The sequence below is a fragment of the Equus asinus genome, chromosome 11 (assembly GCF_041296235.1).
Source record: "Equus asinus isolate D_3611 breed Donkey chromosome 11, EquAss-T2T_v2, whole genome shotgun sequence".
NCBI lineage: Eukaryota > Metazoa > Chordata > Mammalia > Perissodactyla > Equidae > Equus > Equus asinus.
In genome coordinates, this window is record NC_091800.1 from 74621035 (window position 1) to 74634736 (window position 13702).

Genomic DNA, 13702 nt, shown 5'->3' on the forward strand with positions numbered 1-13702 from the left:
AGACAGAGCAGCCTCAGGTATGGATGAGCCTCCTTAATGTCCAGTATAGTGACGGGATGAAAGACGGGTAGCAACACGGAGGTCGTCTAACTAGTTAGTAAGGTGACCATAAAACTTGGCATTTAGAGAGAACCCTTTTGAGAAGTGTTCCTAGTACACTTATGGTGGGACAACAAGTATACAAAGCAGACTAAATCTTCTAATTCCAATGCTTATTTGATACAATTTTGCTCCATTATAGTTACAGAACACATCAAATACATATTTCCAATTAACACACAGTTTTCAAATTGTGTCTTTTCGTTTTACACAAAGATTTCTGTCTAAAAGTATTTGTTTTCAAAATTAAACTTATCCTCAAAGTATTGAGGTTTGGCCTATGAACTCTTTAAAAAATGTACTGCAGCATAAGATAGAATTACAAAAGAGAATTTCCAACAAGGCTTTGAACACTGCAATATGCTGGCATAGAATACACACACTGCCACCCTGCAAAGTGATGAATTAAAAATCTTTTATATGGATGTCTAATTTGCAGAATATTCTCTCAAAAATAGATCACAACAATTCATATATTATCTAAAAGTGAAAATTTGTATTTTGACTATATTTGGGAGCTAGACATGCGGATCTCAGAGAAATCTAAGGAACATGTTGTAGAGACAAAAAGCCATATTACTCCTGTTACTTGAGATACATTATAAACATAGGTGACCTTCTCTGTCTCGGAAACAGAAAGAAAAACTGGACAAAATAAAACCTTACTTGTTGTCTGATCTAAATATCTGATATTGGGGCCAGCCTGGTGATATAGTGGTTAAGTTCACACATTCAGCTTCAGTGGCCCAGGGTTCTCAGGTTGGGATCCTGGGCACAGACCTAGTGCCGCTCATCAGGCCACACTGTGGTGGCAACCCACATAAAATATAGGAAGATTGGCACAGATGTTAGCTCAGCAGCAGTCTTCCTCAGCAAAAAGAGGAAGAGTGGCAATGGATGTTAGCTCAGGGCCAATATTTCTCACACAAAAATATAAAAATAAATAAATATCTGATATTGCATAAATCTGAAGAAGTCCCTATTAAGTTATTTTACGCAAGTCAATGTTGGAGCAAGCAGATGGAAAAACTGGAAAGGATGTTTTCCTGTACAAACCCGTATTATTTAAGAGACATGATATACCTGAATTGCTCAGATGCAATAATGCTGTGTAGAAGGTCCTCTATGAAATTTCCATCTAAAAATTTCGGATACAGTCAACCCAGGCCCACACAAAGGCACATCACTTGATTGCTGCTAACAGTTGATATGAGTGGTTGTTTGTAGGGTGTCTTTTGGAGTTGTAAATAAATGACCTGATAAAGAACCTTTCAGGACTAACTAGTGAGAATGTAAATAACCTTTTGTTGAGCTACTTCTTACTCAGTCATTTGTGCCCCCATATCCTTCCAAACCAGCACATTATTCAATATTCCTGACAAAGGAATTAACCTATAGCACAACGGTTAGTTCTGTATCTTTATAGCAGAGTTATAAAAGTTTCCATTAAATATTGAATTATCTTTGGGATGTATTACATTCTTTTACTATTCAAATATTTCCAATACTGTGTCATTGTAATTCAAGCCTTTGGCTAGTTCTCAAACACTAATTGAAAGCTAATTTTAAATACTTAAAGTAAATATGGTCTTTATTAGGAATAGGATAATATAATCAGTAATGAATCTAAACCAAAAAAAAAAAAAACCTGAAATATTTTCATGTCTTTGATTCCTAGCCCTAGATCAACCCAGTAAGGCAGAAATAGCAGGCTTAGTTAACTGCATTTTCTGTGGGCAATTTAGAGTCTTCCCGGCCTTAGATTCCTCATTGGTTCAAATAGATTATCTCTGTGAGACAAGGAGCTGCCCCGCATGTTTTCCCCAGGTGGCAGCAAGGCAGCATTGACAGGAGAGCTATTTCAAAAGACTCAAATCCAGAGCAGTGCTAAGCCCTTTCTGGGCACACACCAATTACCTGGAAAATAAGGACATGAGCTTGGATAAGGATTGGGCCCTGCCACTGTCCACCTGTCCCACACCAACGTGGAACTGCCTCACCAGCGGGGTCCTCCATAAGAGGAGAGCTCAACTGCAGCTGGCCCCGCAGGTGACGGTATTTCCCAATGACCTGGGTTCACGGCTTGGTCACAGCTGGCCATCTACACTTTGGGGTCAGAGACTACTGAATTCACTTATTGTTGTCACTTCTTATCCTGCGGACTCAGATAATTACTTAGCTTCTCTTTCAGCCTGTTTATCCAACCAAATAACAGAGACACTATCATCCTCCTCATGGCATTTTTGTGAGAATTAAACAAGATAATGCATGTGAAGTAACAGGTCCTCAAAAATATGAGTGTCTTTTCACAAAAGCCCTGGTAAGTAAATCCCAAGATTGGCATTACAATGATGTTCAGTTTTGTCCTTTTCCCCTAAGTATTTCAGACCTAAAATGTGCGGAAAAAAATTGCATCTAAAAGCCATTTTAGTAGTCAGAAATTTTCTAAGAACCAAGCTCAATTTAATCCATCATCTATTGTCACCATGAACATTAAAAAATAAAGATAAATTAAGTTTAAAAACTCTTTTTTGTCATCTATGTAGTACCTGATTTTCAGTCTCGTCAATAAGATGGGGGATCCCATGAAATTACTATTCTTTGAAAGTCGTTTAAATATAAATGAAGGAAATGGATTTTACTAAAACTCATTTCCAACTGAAGTTTTTAAGAGTACTTGAAAAAGGGAATCATTCAACTGTACATTATTTCATTATTATTTAACTTATTCTAACCAATATTATATTTCAAGGGCATCAGAACCACCAATTCCCAGAAAATGTAGCATTTTCACAGGTGGGGGCCTATTTTAGGAGACAATTAGGATCTGTATTCTCCAGAGATACATGCGTCTTTGAATGAATTGAAAAAAAATCACAACTACATTGCATTGAAGACGTGTTCATAAAAATTTAAGAAAAGTACTATTTTGGGGAGAAATAGGCCTGAGTTGTGAAAATAGTACCATTATACCTATGCAGACAGCATCATAGAATCTCGATAATCAATAACAAGAAAAGCACAAAAATATTCTTAAAAATATAAATTTTTATAAAAGTCAGTTGGGCTACGGATTAAAGTCTGTGATTTTATTTTACACATAAAATATGAAAAAACAACTGCATCAACCATCCATTTTAGTAATCATGAGTGTCTAAGAACTGCTCATAAATTCAAGGTTTTCAGCACAACCACAAATGATCTCAGAAACTTGCTTCAGGAAACAGTTTTTCTAGTTCCTTTATAAGTAGACCATCAGGTTACTTTTATCGTCTTCTAAAAGGGCTTAACCCTGGATGGATGCTTAAGCTATGGAGGGAGTTCCCAATACACCAGCAATTTTTTAGTTAGCTCAAGTAAACTGATTGAATTCCCATGTGTGCATATGATTTCTATTTAGAGAAAAAGGAGCTATATTTATGTGAGTGTTGTATTATTTTCATAGAACTCATTCTCATGTTAAATAACTTCTGGAAATCAAAAACAATAACACACCCATAAAAATATGCCTTGGACCATGTGTTAAAATGATTGCATTTCTAAAATGCATAAAAATCCCATTATTTCCGTATCTTGCTGTGTTTCACTGAATCATCAGCATTAATCATAGATGACATATTCCTAACGCATTAGTGCCATCCTTCATGGTGTGAGAAGTCTCCCAGTGAAATAGCTTTTTCTTTGTTGAAAAAAAAAATCCATGGTTCAGATGAACAAACCTGAAAATACATGTTTTTCATTTTTATCTCTGGCTCTTTTTCAAGCTCCAAATGACACCCTATAAAATTCTATATGCATAGATTTTTGAGCAGTGAGTACTATTCAGTTAGCAATAAAAATTACTCAGACTACAAGCAGAATAAGCACAGAGATTTTGATGCAGCTTAAATATTTAAAAGTAAATAAAATGGTATGCCGGGTTCCCATTTTCTCCAAAGTTTTGTCGAAATAGCTACTTATTAGGGTCTACCATTTTCACTATTCCTGCTAAGTCTGCAAGGATTCTGAAGACACTCAACTTCTTTGCAAGCCTGGGGTTACAACCATAATTCTTAATGACTGATCTATGTGCACACAGAAGACAGACAAGGCAGAGAAAAATCCAATTTCAAGGTTAAGAAATTAATTTTGCACCACCCCATCCCGACTCCAGTCTGTCAGGAAATTCTGTCAGCTCTACCTACATATCTGGGACTTAATCACTTCCCACCACCTCAGCTGCTACTGCCTTAGTCCAAACCCTTATCACCTCTGGCTTAGATTATTGTAAAAGACCCCTAACTACTAATCTTAATTCCACTCTTGTCACCTACAGGCTACAGTCTGATCTCCATGTACTATCTTCTTTTGAAAACATAGTTCAGATTATATCACTCCTCTACAAAAAATCTTCCAACAGTTTCCCTTCCCCTCAGGGTAAAAATCCACATTCTTGCTGGGACTATGCTGTGATGTCTCTCCTAACCTTCTCGTCCCAACTCTGCTTCCAGCAGATGGGTCTCCTTGCTCTTCCTCAAACACGCCCAGTGAGTTCCTGCTTCAGGGTGCCTGCCTCTGCCTACAGCTCTCTTGCCCAAGAAATCTATACCTCTTGCTCCGTCACTCCCCTTAGGTCTCTACTCAAATGTCACCTTCTCAGAGACTCTATTCCTCGCCATCACATATTTAAAGTCTTTGTCTCATCGCTCTCTTCCCCCTTCCCTACTTTAATTCTTTTTCATAGAAACTGTTATCCCTTAATTTTACAGATTTATCTTTTTATTAGTTATTCATTTTCCCTCTGTAGAAGGAGAATATTAGCTCCATGACAGCAGGATTTCATCTGCTTTTCTTTTTTTCACAGTTACTCTCAGAACCTAGAACAGTGCTTTGGATGTGGATGTTCAATCAATATTTGCTGAATTAACCAATGTGAACACAATATTTAATATATTTTTGGAAAGAAGTATCTTGGAAGCCTTTACATCTGTTGCATTAGTATTTTGTAAGGCAAAGTCACAGTAGACACTACCTGAGTCATGATCAAATGATCACCTCTCTCCACTTGAGCATAAGGTCCATAAGGACAGGGCTGGATTTGATCCTGTGTGAGGATATATCACCAGTGCCTGCAACTGATCCTGGCACATTTGTTAAATGCTGAATGAACAGCTATGATCTGTTTTCCACTTTAGAAACATAAAGGAAATGCATACAAAAAATATTTCTTGCATAAGAAGCCATAAGTAAATCTCTTAGAGACATCAATTTAGATGAGAAAATACAATTCAGATTTGGAAAGGCGAGAAGAATCCTGAGTCATTTGCTAACACAGATGATGAATCAGGGTCTTAGATGGTTGTAGCAGAGATGGGAACAAGTGGTGATCAAATCAGCAGAAGTTAGCCCGAGTGTTGATGAACAAAATAACTAAGATGACAAGTGTAATTGCAGAGATGGCAGCCACAGCCAGGAAAGCATATGTAGAAGTCAGCAGGATGGAGCACAAGCTAGCCCCTGGTCAGTCAGAATAGCTCAAAAAGAAGATAAGACGACCTGGCGACTAACTAATGTCATGGATGATGCTAAACAAACAAACATTTTCCAATAAGTTCAACTCAATACAAATAAATGCTTTTTATCCACAGAGAGACACCTGTACCTGAAGACTTCATTCCCTGAGATAAAACTTCATTGCTTTTAAAGGACGTGAGTGTATCATACTGAATCCGACTCCCCATGTCAGGCAAACTGAATCCCACTGATTGCATGAGAAATGCCTGGAGATAGCTCTTACCAGTAGTCTTGGATCCCATCATCTCTCTGACACTACAGTGATGTAAAAAGAGTCTTTTTGGGGCCAGCCCTGTGGCCAAGAGGTTAAGTTCACGTGCTCTGCTTCGGCGTCCCAGGGTTTCGCCAGTTCAGATCCTGGGCGCAGACCTAGCACCACTCATCAGGCCATGCTGAGGCAGCGTCCCACATAGCACGACCAGAAGGACCTGCAACTAGAATATGCAACTACGCACTGGAGGGTTTTGGGGAGAAGAAGAAGAAAAAAACAAAAAAAGAAGATTGGCAGCAGATGTTAGCTCAGGTGCCGATCTTTAAAAAAAAAAAAGAATCTTTTGATAATTTTACTTCAATGCACTTTTTCAAAAGGGCTGTATATGCTTGAGAGAGTTAATAAGTTTTAAAATAATTAAGTTATTTATTTCTCTTTCTGGAATATATTATTTGTAAATTTTATTGTATTAAATGTATAAAAAGTTGAAGTTTTTAATTTATAATTATTAAAAGTTCCAATTCACAAATAAAATTGTCAAGTGCACTTTTACGTCTTCCGTCTTCATCTCCTATGTACAAAACTGTTATTCATGAGTTTTCGCTTTTCCAAAAGATTATAGGGAATTTTATGTAGGTTAAAAGAGTGTTGTATATTAGGTTTTCTATACTTAACATGTTTTCTTCTTCTTCTTAAATACTCCACTATTCTTAGTCAGTTTCACAATGACTATTTCCTAAATTCATTAGATGGGGACAATCAACTGATTGATGAACTTCTATAGCTATTCCTTTAATAAGGCTCACATACACCATGCCATATATGCATGCATATGTATTTTTGCATATGTAAATGTATAATTATTGGTTTTAAGCTTACAGTACATCAATTTGGTTCATTTTTTATAGGATCAGTGAGATTTTTTAATTAATAAATATGTTCTAGTCTTAAACTGCTTGGTAAACAGGTAAACAAGCCTTAGAATTTTCCCCATAAGAATGTTTATGAGTTTTAACTTGGTTTTCTAGTACGGATCCTCCTGTAAGAGTTAATTCGATATCTCACTGCACCTATTGTTTTTCATCTTTTTGGACAGCATCCTGAAGTTATTTCACTGAGAACTTCTAACTATAAATTCTTGCCAAGTTCTCTCTATCACTCATCCCAAACACAGTCTGCTTTATTATAAGATTAATAAATTAGCTTTAAGAGAGCTCTATCTCACAGATTCTTCCAAATATTTTTGTCAACTTTTTATTTGAGAATAACTTTTCAAAATCACGTGAGCTGTGGCATTCATAAAATATCGTGAGTCAAAGCTCAAAACACAAACAAGAAACACTCAGGTTGAATCTATGCCCACACTCACAAACAGTGGCCTCGCTCAGAGGAGGGCCCTGAAGATAGGGCCTGAGCGCTGCCTCACTCTCTCCCCGAATGTGCAAAGTCCATTAGTGACAAACCTTTTGGCCTCACAATCCTTCTTCACACAGACCCACAGGCAGCCACTGCAAGTTGGCTGGATCGTTACACACAAGTGATTCCTACTTGCTATCCCTGAGCTGGTGCCTCGATTCAGAGCTTCGTGGCACTTACCTCTATGGTTAACAAAGGACATACTTCCAACAGTAAGTTAGGATGGGTGGGTATCAAAACTCCTTTACATATTTATTCTGGTTTTTGTTCTAATTAAATGCCCATTAATATCTATATCCAATGCTGTATTTACAACTCTGTTTACTGCCCACTTCAAAGTTTTTGATGTTTACGAGTGATTGTGCTTCAGGGGTGACATGACCGTGAGACCAAAAGGGTGACTGTTTTTGCACTGCATTAGTGTGGGGCTCTGGATGCCTGTACTGACTTGGCTGTGCATAGGTCTCTGGGGATGCTGACACAGACAACTAGGATTGTAGGAATGGGAGAGAAGCAGCATCAAAAATTAACTACAGATAACCTTATAACCAAAGAAAATGGTCACAATCAATCGTAGCTTGTTGGAACCAAACGATCTTAATTATACTATTCTTAGAATCTCAATTTTTCAGATATAGCATTAAACACACTTCAATAAAACACACTTCAAAAAGTTGTTATGATAATCAAGAAAGGTAACTTAAGTAAAGACAGCACACAAAAGACCCCAAATAGCCAAAGAAATCCTGAGAGAGAAGAACAAAGCAGGAAGCATCACACTTCTTGATTCAAGCTATACTATAAAGTCATTGTCATCAAAACAATACGGTACTGGCATAAAAACAGTCAAATAGACAAAAGGAACAGAATTGAGAGCCCAGAAACAAACTCAAGCACACACAGTCAACTAATATTTGACAAGGGAGCCAAGAATACTCAATGGGGAAAAGATGTTCTCTTCCATAAATGGTGCTGGGCTAATTGGATATTCACATGTAAAAAAATGAAACTGGACTCATATCTTATGCCACTCATAAAACTTAACTCAAAGTGGATTAAAGACTTAAATGTAAGACCCAAAACCATGACACTCCCTGAAGAAAACATAGGACTTAAGCTCCTTGACATGGGTCTTGGCAATGATTTTTTGGATACGACACCAAAAGCACAAGAAACAAAAGCAAAAAATCAGTAAGTGGGACTATATCATATTGAAAAGCTTCTGCACAGCCAAAGAAACCACAAACAAAGTGAAAAGACAACCTACAGAAGGGGAAAAAATATTTACAAGCCATATATCTGGTAAGTGGTTAATATCCAAAATATGTAAAGAATTCATACAACTCAATAGCAAAACACCAAATAACCCAATTTAAAAATGGGCAAAGGACCTAAATAGTGTTGAAAGGAGAAAAAACTATCAACCTAGAAATCTTTATGCTGCAAAATTATCCTTCAAAAGTAAAGGAGATGGGCCAGCCCAGTTGTGCAGGGGTTAAGTTCGCACATTCCGCTTCGGCAGCCCGGGGTTCACCGGTTTGCATCCTGGGTGGGGACATGGCACTGCTTGGCAAGCCATGCTGTGGTAGGCGTCCCACACATAAAGTAGAGGAAGATGGGCACAAATGTTAGTTCAGGGCCAGTCTTCGTCAGCATAAAGAGGAGGATTGGCGGCAGATGTTAGCTCAGGCCTAATCTTCCTCAAAAGAAAAAAAGACTAAAGGAGAAATAAGACTCTTAGACAAAGAAAACCTGAGGGAATTTGTTGCCCATGGGCTTGTCTTGTAAGACATTTTAAAAGAACTTCTTCAGAAGAAAGGAAAATAATGTAGGCGAGAAACTCAGATGTACATAAGGAGAGGAAGAGAGTTGGAAAAGGAATAAGGGAAGATAAAATAAAATTTGGGTCTTTTTGTATCTTAATTGATCTGATAAAAGTTTGTTCAAAATATTATTAGCAACAATATATGAGCTGATTACAGCTTATGGATTAGTGAAATGAACGACAGCAATGCAATAAGGGAGAGGCTGGGAATACTCTAAGGTACTTGCACTAGCCGGGAAGTGGTATTGTGTTATCTGAGTGAATTTACATTAATTGTAAATGTATATCTCAAACTCCTGGGAAACCACCGAAGATTTTTTTTTTAAGATTTTTTTAAATTGCTAATTAAAGAGAAGAGAGAATATGGAGTCACGTAAAATGCTCAATTAAAACCAGAGAAGGTAGTAAGAATAGAAGAAAAAAGCAGAAAGAAAAAGAAAAGAAAATCCATGAAAGATACTTTTGGAACAATTAGAGAAATATGAAGATGGGTTGGATATTAGACGATAACAAGGAATTATTTAATTTCTTACATGTGATAATGGTATTGTGGTTATATAGAAATAAGGCCTTATTCTAACAAGATGCTATATTTACGAATGAAATGTCATAATGTCTGAAATTTACTCTCAATTGATTCAGCAAGTGTGTGTGTGTGTGTATTTATATACAAAGAAAGAGAGAAAGAAAATAGGAGAAAGTTCCAACAAGTGTTGAATCTAGGTGATGGTTACACGGTATTTAGTGTATGGTTCCTTCAACTTTCCTATATGTTCAAAAAATGATCAAAAATCATTTAATGAATGGAAAAATGAATAAATGGAGTAATTAATATCAGTATATACTTTTTGCATTTGTTCTAGAGTAGACATTACAGTGAAGATCTTTATAAAAATCCACATTTTAACTTTTAAGGTATCTTTGAAGAATCTCAGGGCAGAGGACTTATTGCCAATGCACTTGAGGATTTCTGTTCTTTAAATTTACAAATAACAAGATCTTTTGTGTATGATGCTGATACTTATTTTTACTCTAATTTCCAGAGAAATTGGTTTTGGCCATGAGACATACTGAATTATTAGCTACCAGTCACTTAAACCCATAAATCATGAGTGATGCAATTTTATTTTACTTCCCAAGTAATATAACTATGTAATGAGAAGTAATCTGAGGTTAATAGGAACTGCAGGAAATAAAATTAGTAGCACATGAAATTAAAAATGAGTTAATAAACACCTTTTGCTAAATTTACAATATCTCATGCTACTCCTTATTGGAAAACTTACTGCCCCTGAGTCAACTTCCTAGTTATTTGAAATATACCTTGCATTCTATAGCACATTCCCACCAAGATTAAAAGACCTATTACAGCACCATCATGAATTGTGTTATGTAGTTAGGCATGAGACGTCAACATATGGCTAATCAAACCACAAGGCCATTACAAACACCTAACTTTCTACTTTAAATTCTTTGTCCTGGTAGCTTAACCAGAAGATAAAAAATAACTATAGCAATTTGAAGAAAACATCTGCTAGTTAAGGTAAGGATCATAATGTTTGTTATCAACTGTCATGTGTAAGTGGTCATAAAAATATCTGAAGGGCAGTAATTTTCTAAAAATTCATTAAAAGCTTCACTTAGCTTTTTGCTTTTCCATCATCCTTTGAAATAAATACATTTGTATCTGTGTTTTGTGTGTGTGCTACTCAATATAAAGTGGATACGTGAGAAATTTCTCTAAACAGCATGACCCTAAACCAAAAAGGATCATATTTTAAGGGAAAGAAAAAAGTTCTCAGTAAGTAGAAATTCAGAAATATGAACGTAATGTGGTTCAGGAAAAAGAAAATAATTGTTTTCCAGTTTTAGTAGAATAAGAGTATGGAAGTAAGTCAAATATTCTGCTAAAAGAAGAGCTAAATTATGTTTTTATTTTATAAAATATACAATGTCAACTTCCAATACTTACCTGAATTCATTTAACAAGTACTTACATGCATAACATTGTCCTAAAAATTGAAGTAATATAAAAATGACTAAAACTGGTTCCTCACTCTAAAATAGGTCATAATCTAATAACAGATATCTCAACATCTAACTGTAATACAAGACAAAGTACTAAATAGAAGTTAAACTCACTTGTCACAGTAGAACAGAGAAGAGCAACCCTCGTTAGTAGGAAAACCAGGGAATTCTGCATGGAGGAGCTGGCATTCAAGCTAAGCCTTAAAGCATGGATGGGATTTTGAAAACTCAATTAGAAAGGGAAGGCTTATTTAGGGTTTGAGCTGTATAAACTATAGAGCAGGTGGGAAATGAGAGTGAAAAAGTAGTTTGGGGCAAATTATGGAAGAACTTGATTTGGGGGCTGGATAGATTGGACTTGAGCATTGTGTCAATGGAGAAACTTTCTGAGAAAGGTTGTGACTAATGCTCATGATTTTGAAATCCAACTCTGGTAGAAAAATAGATGATGAATTGTAGCAGACAGAGTCTGGAGGCAGGGACACTATTTGGGGGCTGTTAGAATAATCCAGATGAAAAATGATGAGGAAAAAAGTGAGGAGGCAGTCACAAAAACATCCAGGAGATAAAACTGACAAACTCAGATGAGACTGGAGGGAAGGGGATAAGAAAAAAGATGAGATCAAAGATAACTAGGTTTTCTGGCATGGTTGAAACCCTGTCCCTGAAATGGACTACAGAGAGGAGCAGATCTGAGAACAAAGAGCTGGGATTTATGAATTCATGTTGTAGCCATCCCCTCAGATCTAGTTTGCAAGTAAGTTAGGGATCAGTGGTCAGTAAATAAAAGGCACTCCTGATGCTCCAAGTGATCTTCTCTTAGGTTTCCTTTGCCCTTCTTTCTAAATTTATGAGTGACAAAAAGGAAGCTACACTACAAAATCGCTATCGCATGGAACAATTTCTTCCACCTCCCAAACACAAACCAACAGAACCCACCAGCATCCTAATTATAAAACAATGTAGTAAGTGTGTTTTCTCATGCCATTCCTGCCTCAAGGCATTTGTACCTGCCTAGGATGCTACCAGCCATCTGCATGGCTCTCCCCCTCACTCCAGTTAAATGTCTCTGATCAGAGGGTTTCTGCAGCCAGCTGAATTAGCGATGCTCCTCAAACACGGGCACTTTTCGTCCTTTTCATCACCTTCATAGTACTTCATAGCACTTCTCACTACTAGTCGCGACACCATCTCCTACTCAACCTGTATGTGCAGTTGAGCCTCAAATTCCATCGGGAATTTGTAGCCTTTGCTTGTGCATTGCCTGGCATTCAAACAAAAGTGTGTGTGTGTGTGTGTGTGTGTGTGTGTATAAAAAACACAGTATTTGTTCCTCAAATTGGAAGATAAAGCCTCCAGTGGCTTCAGCTGAGAGGAAGGAAATTTCTAACAGGCTTGTACTTCAAAAGGGACTAGATTATTCCAGACATTTCCTATCAGTCTGGTTATGTTTGGGGAGAGAAAAGAGATGAGTCACTTTAGAATGTTATGTTTATGTGATTCAACTTGGGAATAGAAAACAATTATTTCATCAGATGGCTGTGAACATGCCAGGTTTACCATAGTTTAGACTAAGGCCTGGTAGAAGCAAAAGTTTGACCTACAGTCCCCTTTTGAAACCAGTGACCAACAGCCAAAGTGTTCTCTAATCTCCACCTGAAGGCCTGTCAAATTGAGTGGTGTTCTCCTTTTGTGACAATGTATCTATCTAAGGTCATGACCCCTCCCTGCGTTGGGTAGCCTGATGAACTCTGGGACCTGAGGTTATCTCACCCCTCAGAAATGATCTTGGCTGATTTGCCTTTGGAGAAACAAGCATTTGCATGAAGGCATCGATTCATTTCCAAAGAAGAGACTAAGGCGTCAGAATGTCAGGCAATGAATGACATTTTGGCATTTCGGACGTTTGATTTAATTTATTCTTGGGATTTATTCTAAGAAAGCAATCCAAAGTTTAATACAAATTGTGCAAATTTTGCTTTACTATCTATTTTCCACAGAGAGGAGTTCTTTTTAGTTCTATATCCATTTAGTGATGCTGTTATAAAAATTCCCACATAGATACTTAATCAAATGCAAATAAGCCCAAGAAACCTTGATTTTGCTCTTGAATTACACATTCTCTAGGCAATTAGTAGCTTTTAAACTTGCACAGAGCTTTCTCTGTTCAATGCCAGCACCATACAAAATATCTCAACCTGGCCTTGGCTTCAAGATTTTATTGCTTTTCATCTTTTTCTTTACACATAGCAGAAACAGTATCAGCTGGCTGATCTTTCCAATAAGCTAAGTGTGTCTTTGCAGGGCAGTGCACATGCCCTATCTAGCTGACTTGGGTAAAGACAATATTTACAAAGATGACCCCTACCCCAGAGTTCCAAAGTCGCCGAAAAGAACATCAGGTGACACACTTTTTGAACAGTTCTCATCACTGATCAAACTTAAAAAGTCTGGTGATGTGAGTTAATCTTACAAAACTAGCTTGTAAAATACCTTATTCAGGTATAATATATGAAATATGTCAGTCTTTCCTGAAAGATTATTCCTGTTATAACTTGTAATTTTGGAGA

The 13702-nt window shown here is 36.9% G+C and overlaps 1 protein-coding gene across 1 annotated transcript in view; it reads right to left on the reverse strand.

Moving 5' to 3' along the window:
- FGF14 (fibroblast growth factor 14) overlaps positions 1 to 13702 on the reverse strand; it is a 599216-nt gene that overhangs the window by 224024 nt on the left and 361490 nt on the right. The gene's annotated exons all lie outside the window — the stretch shown is intronic.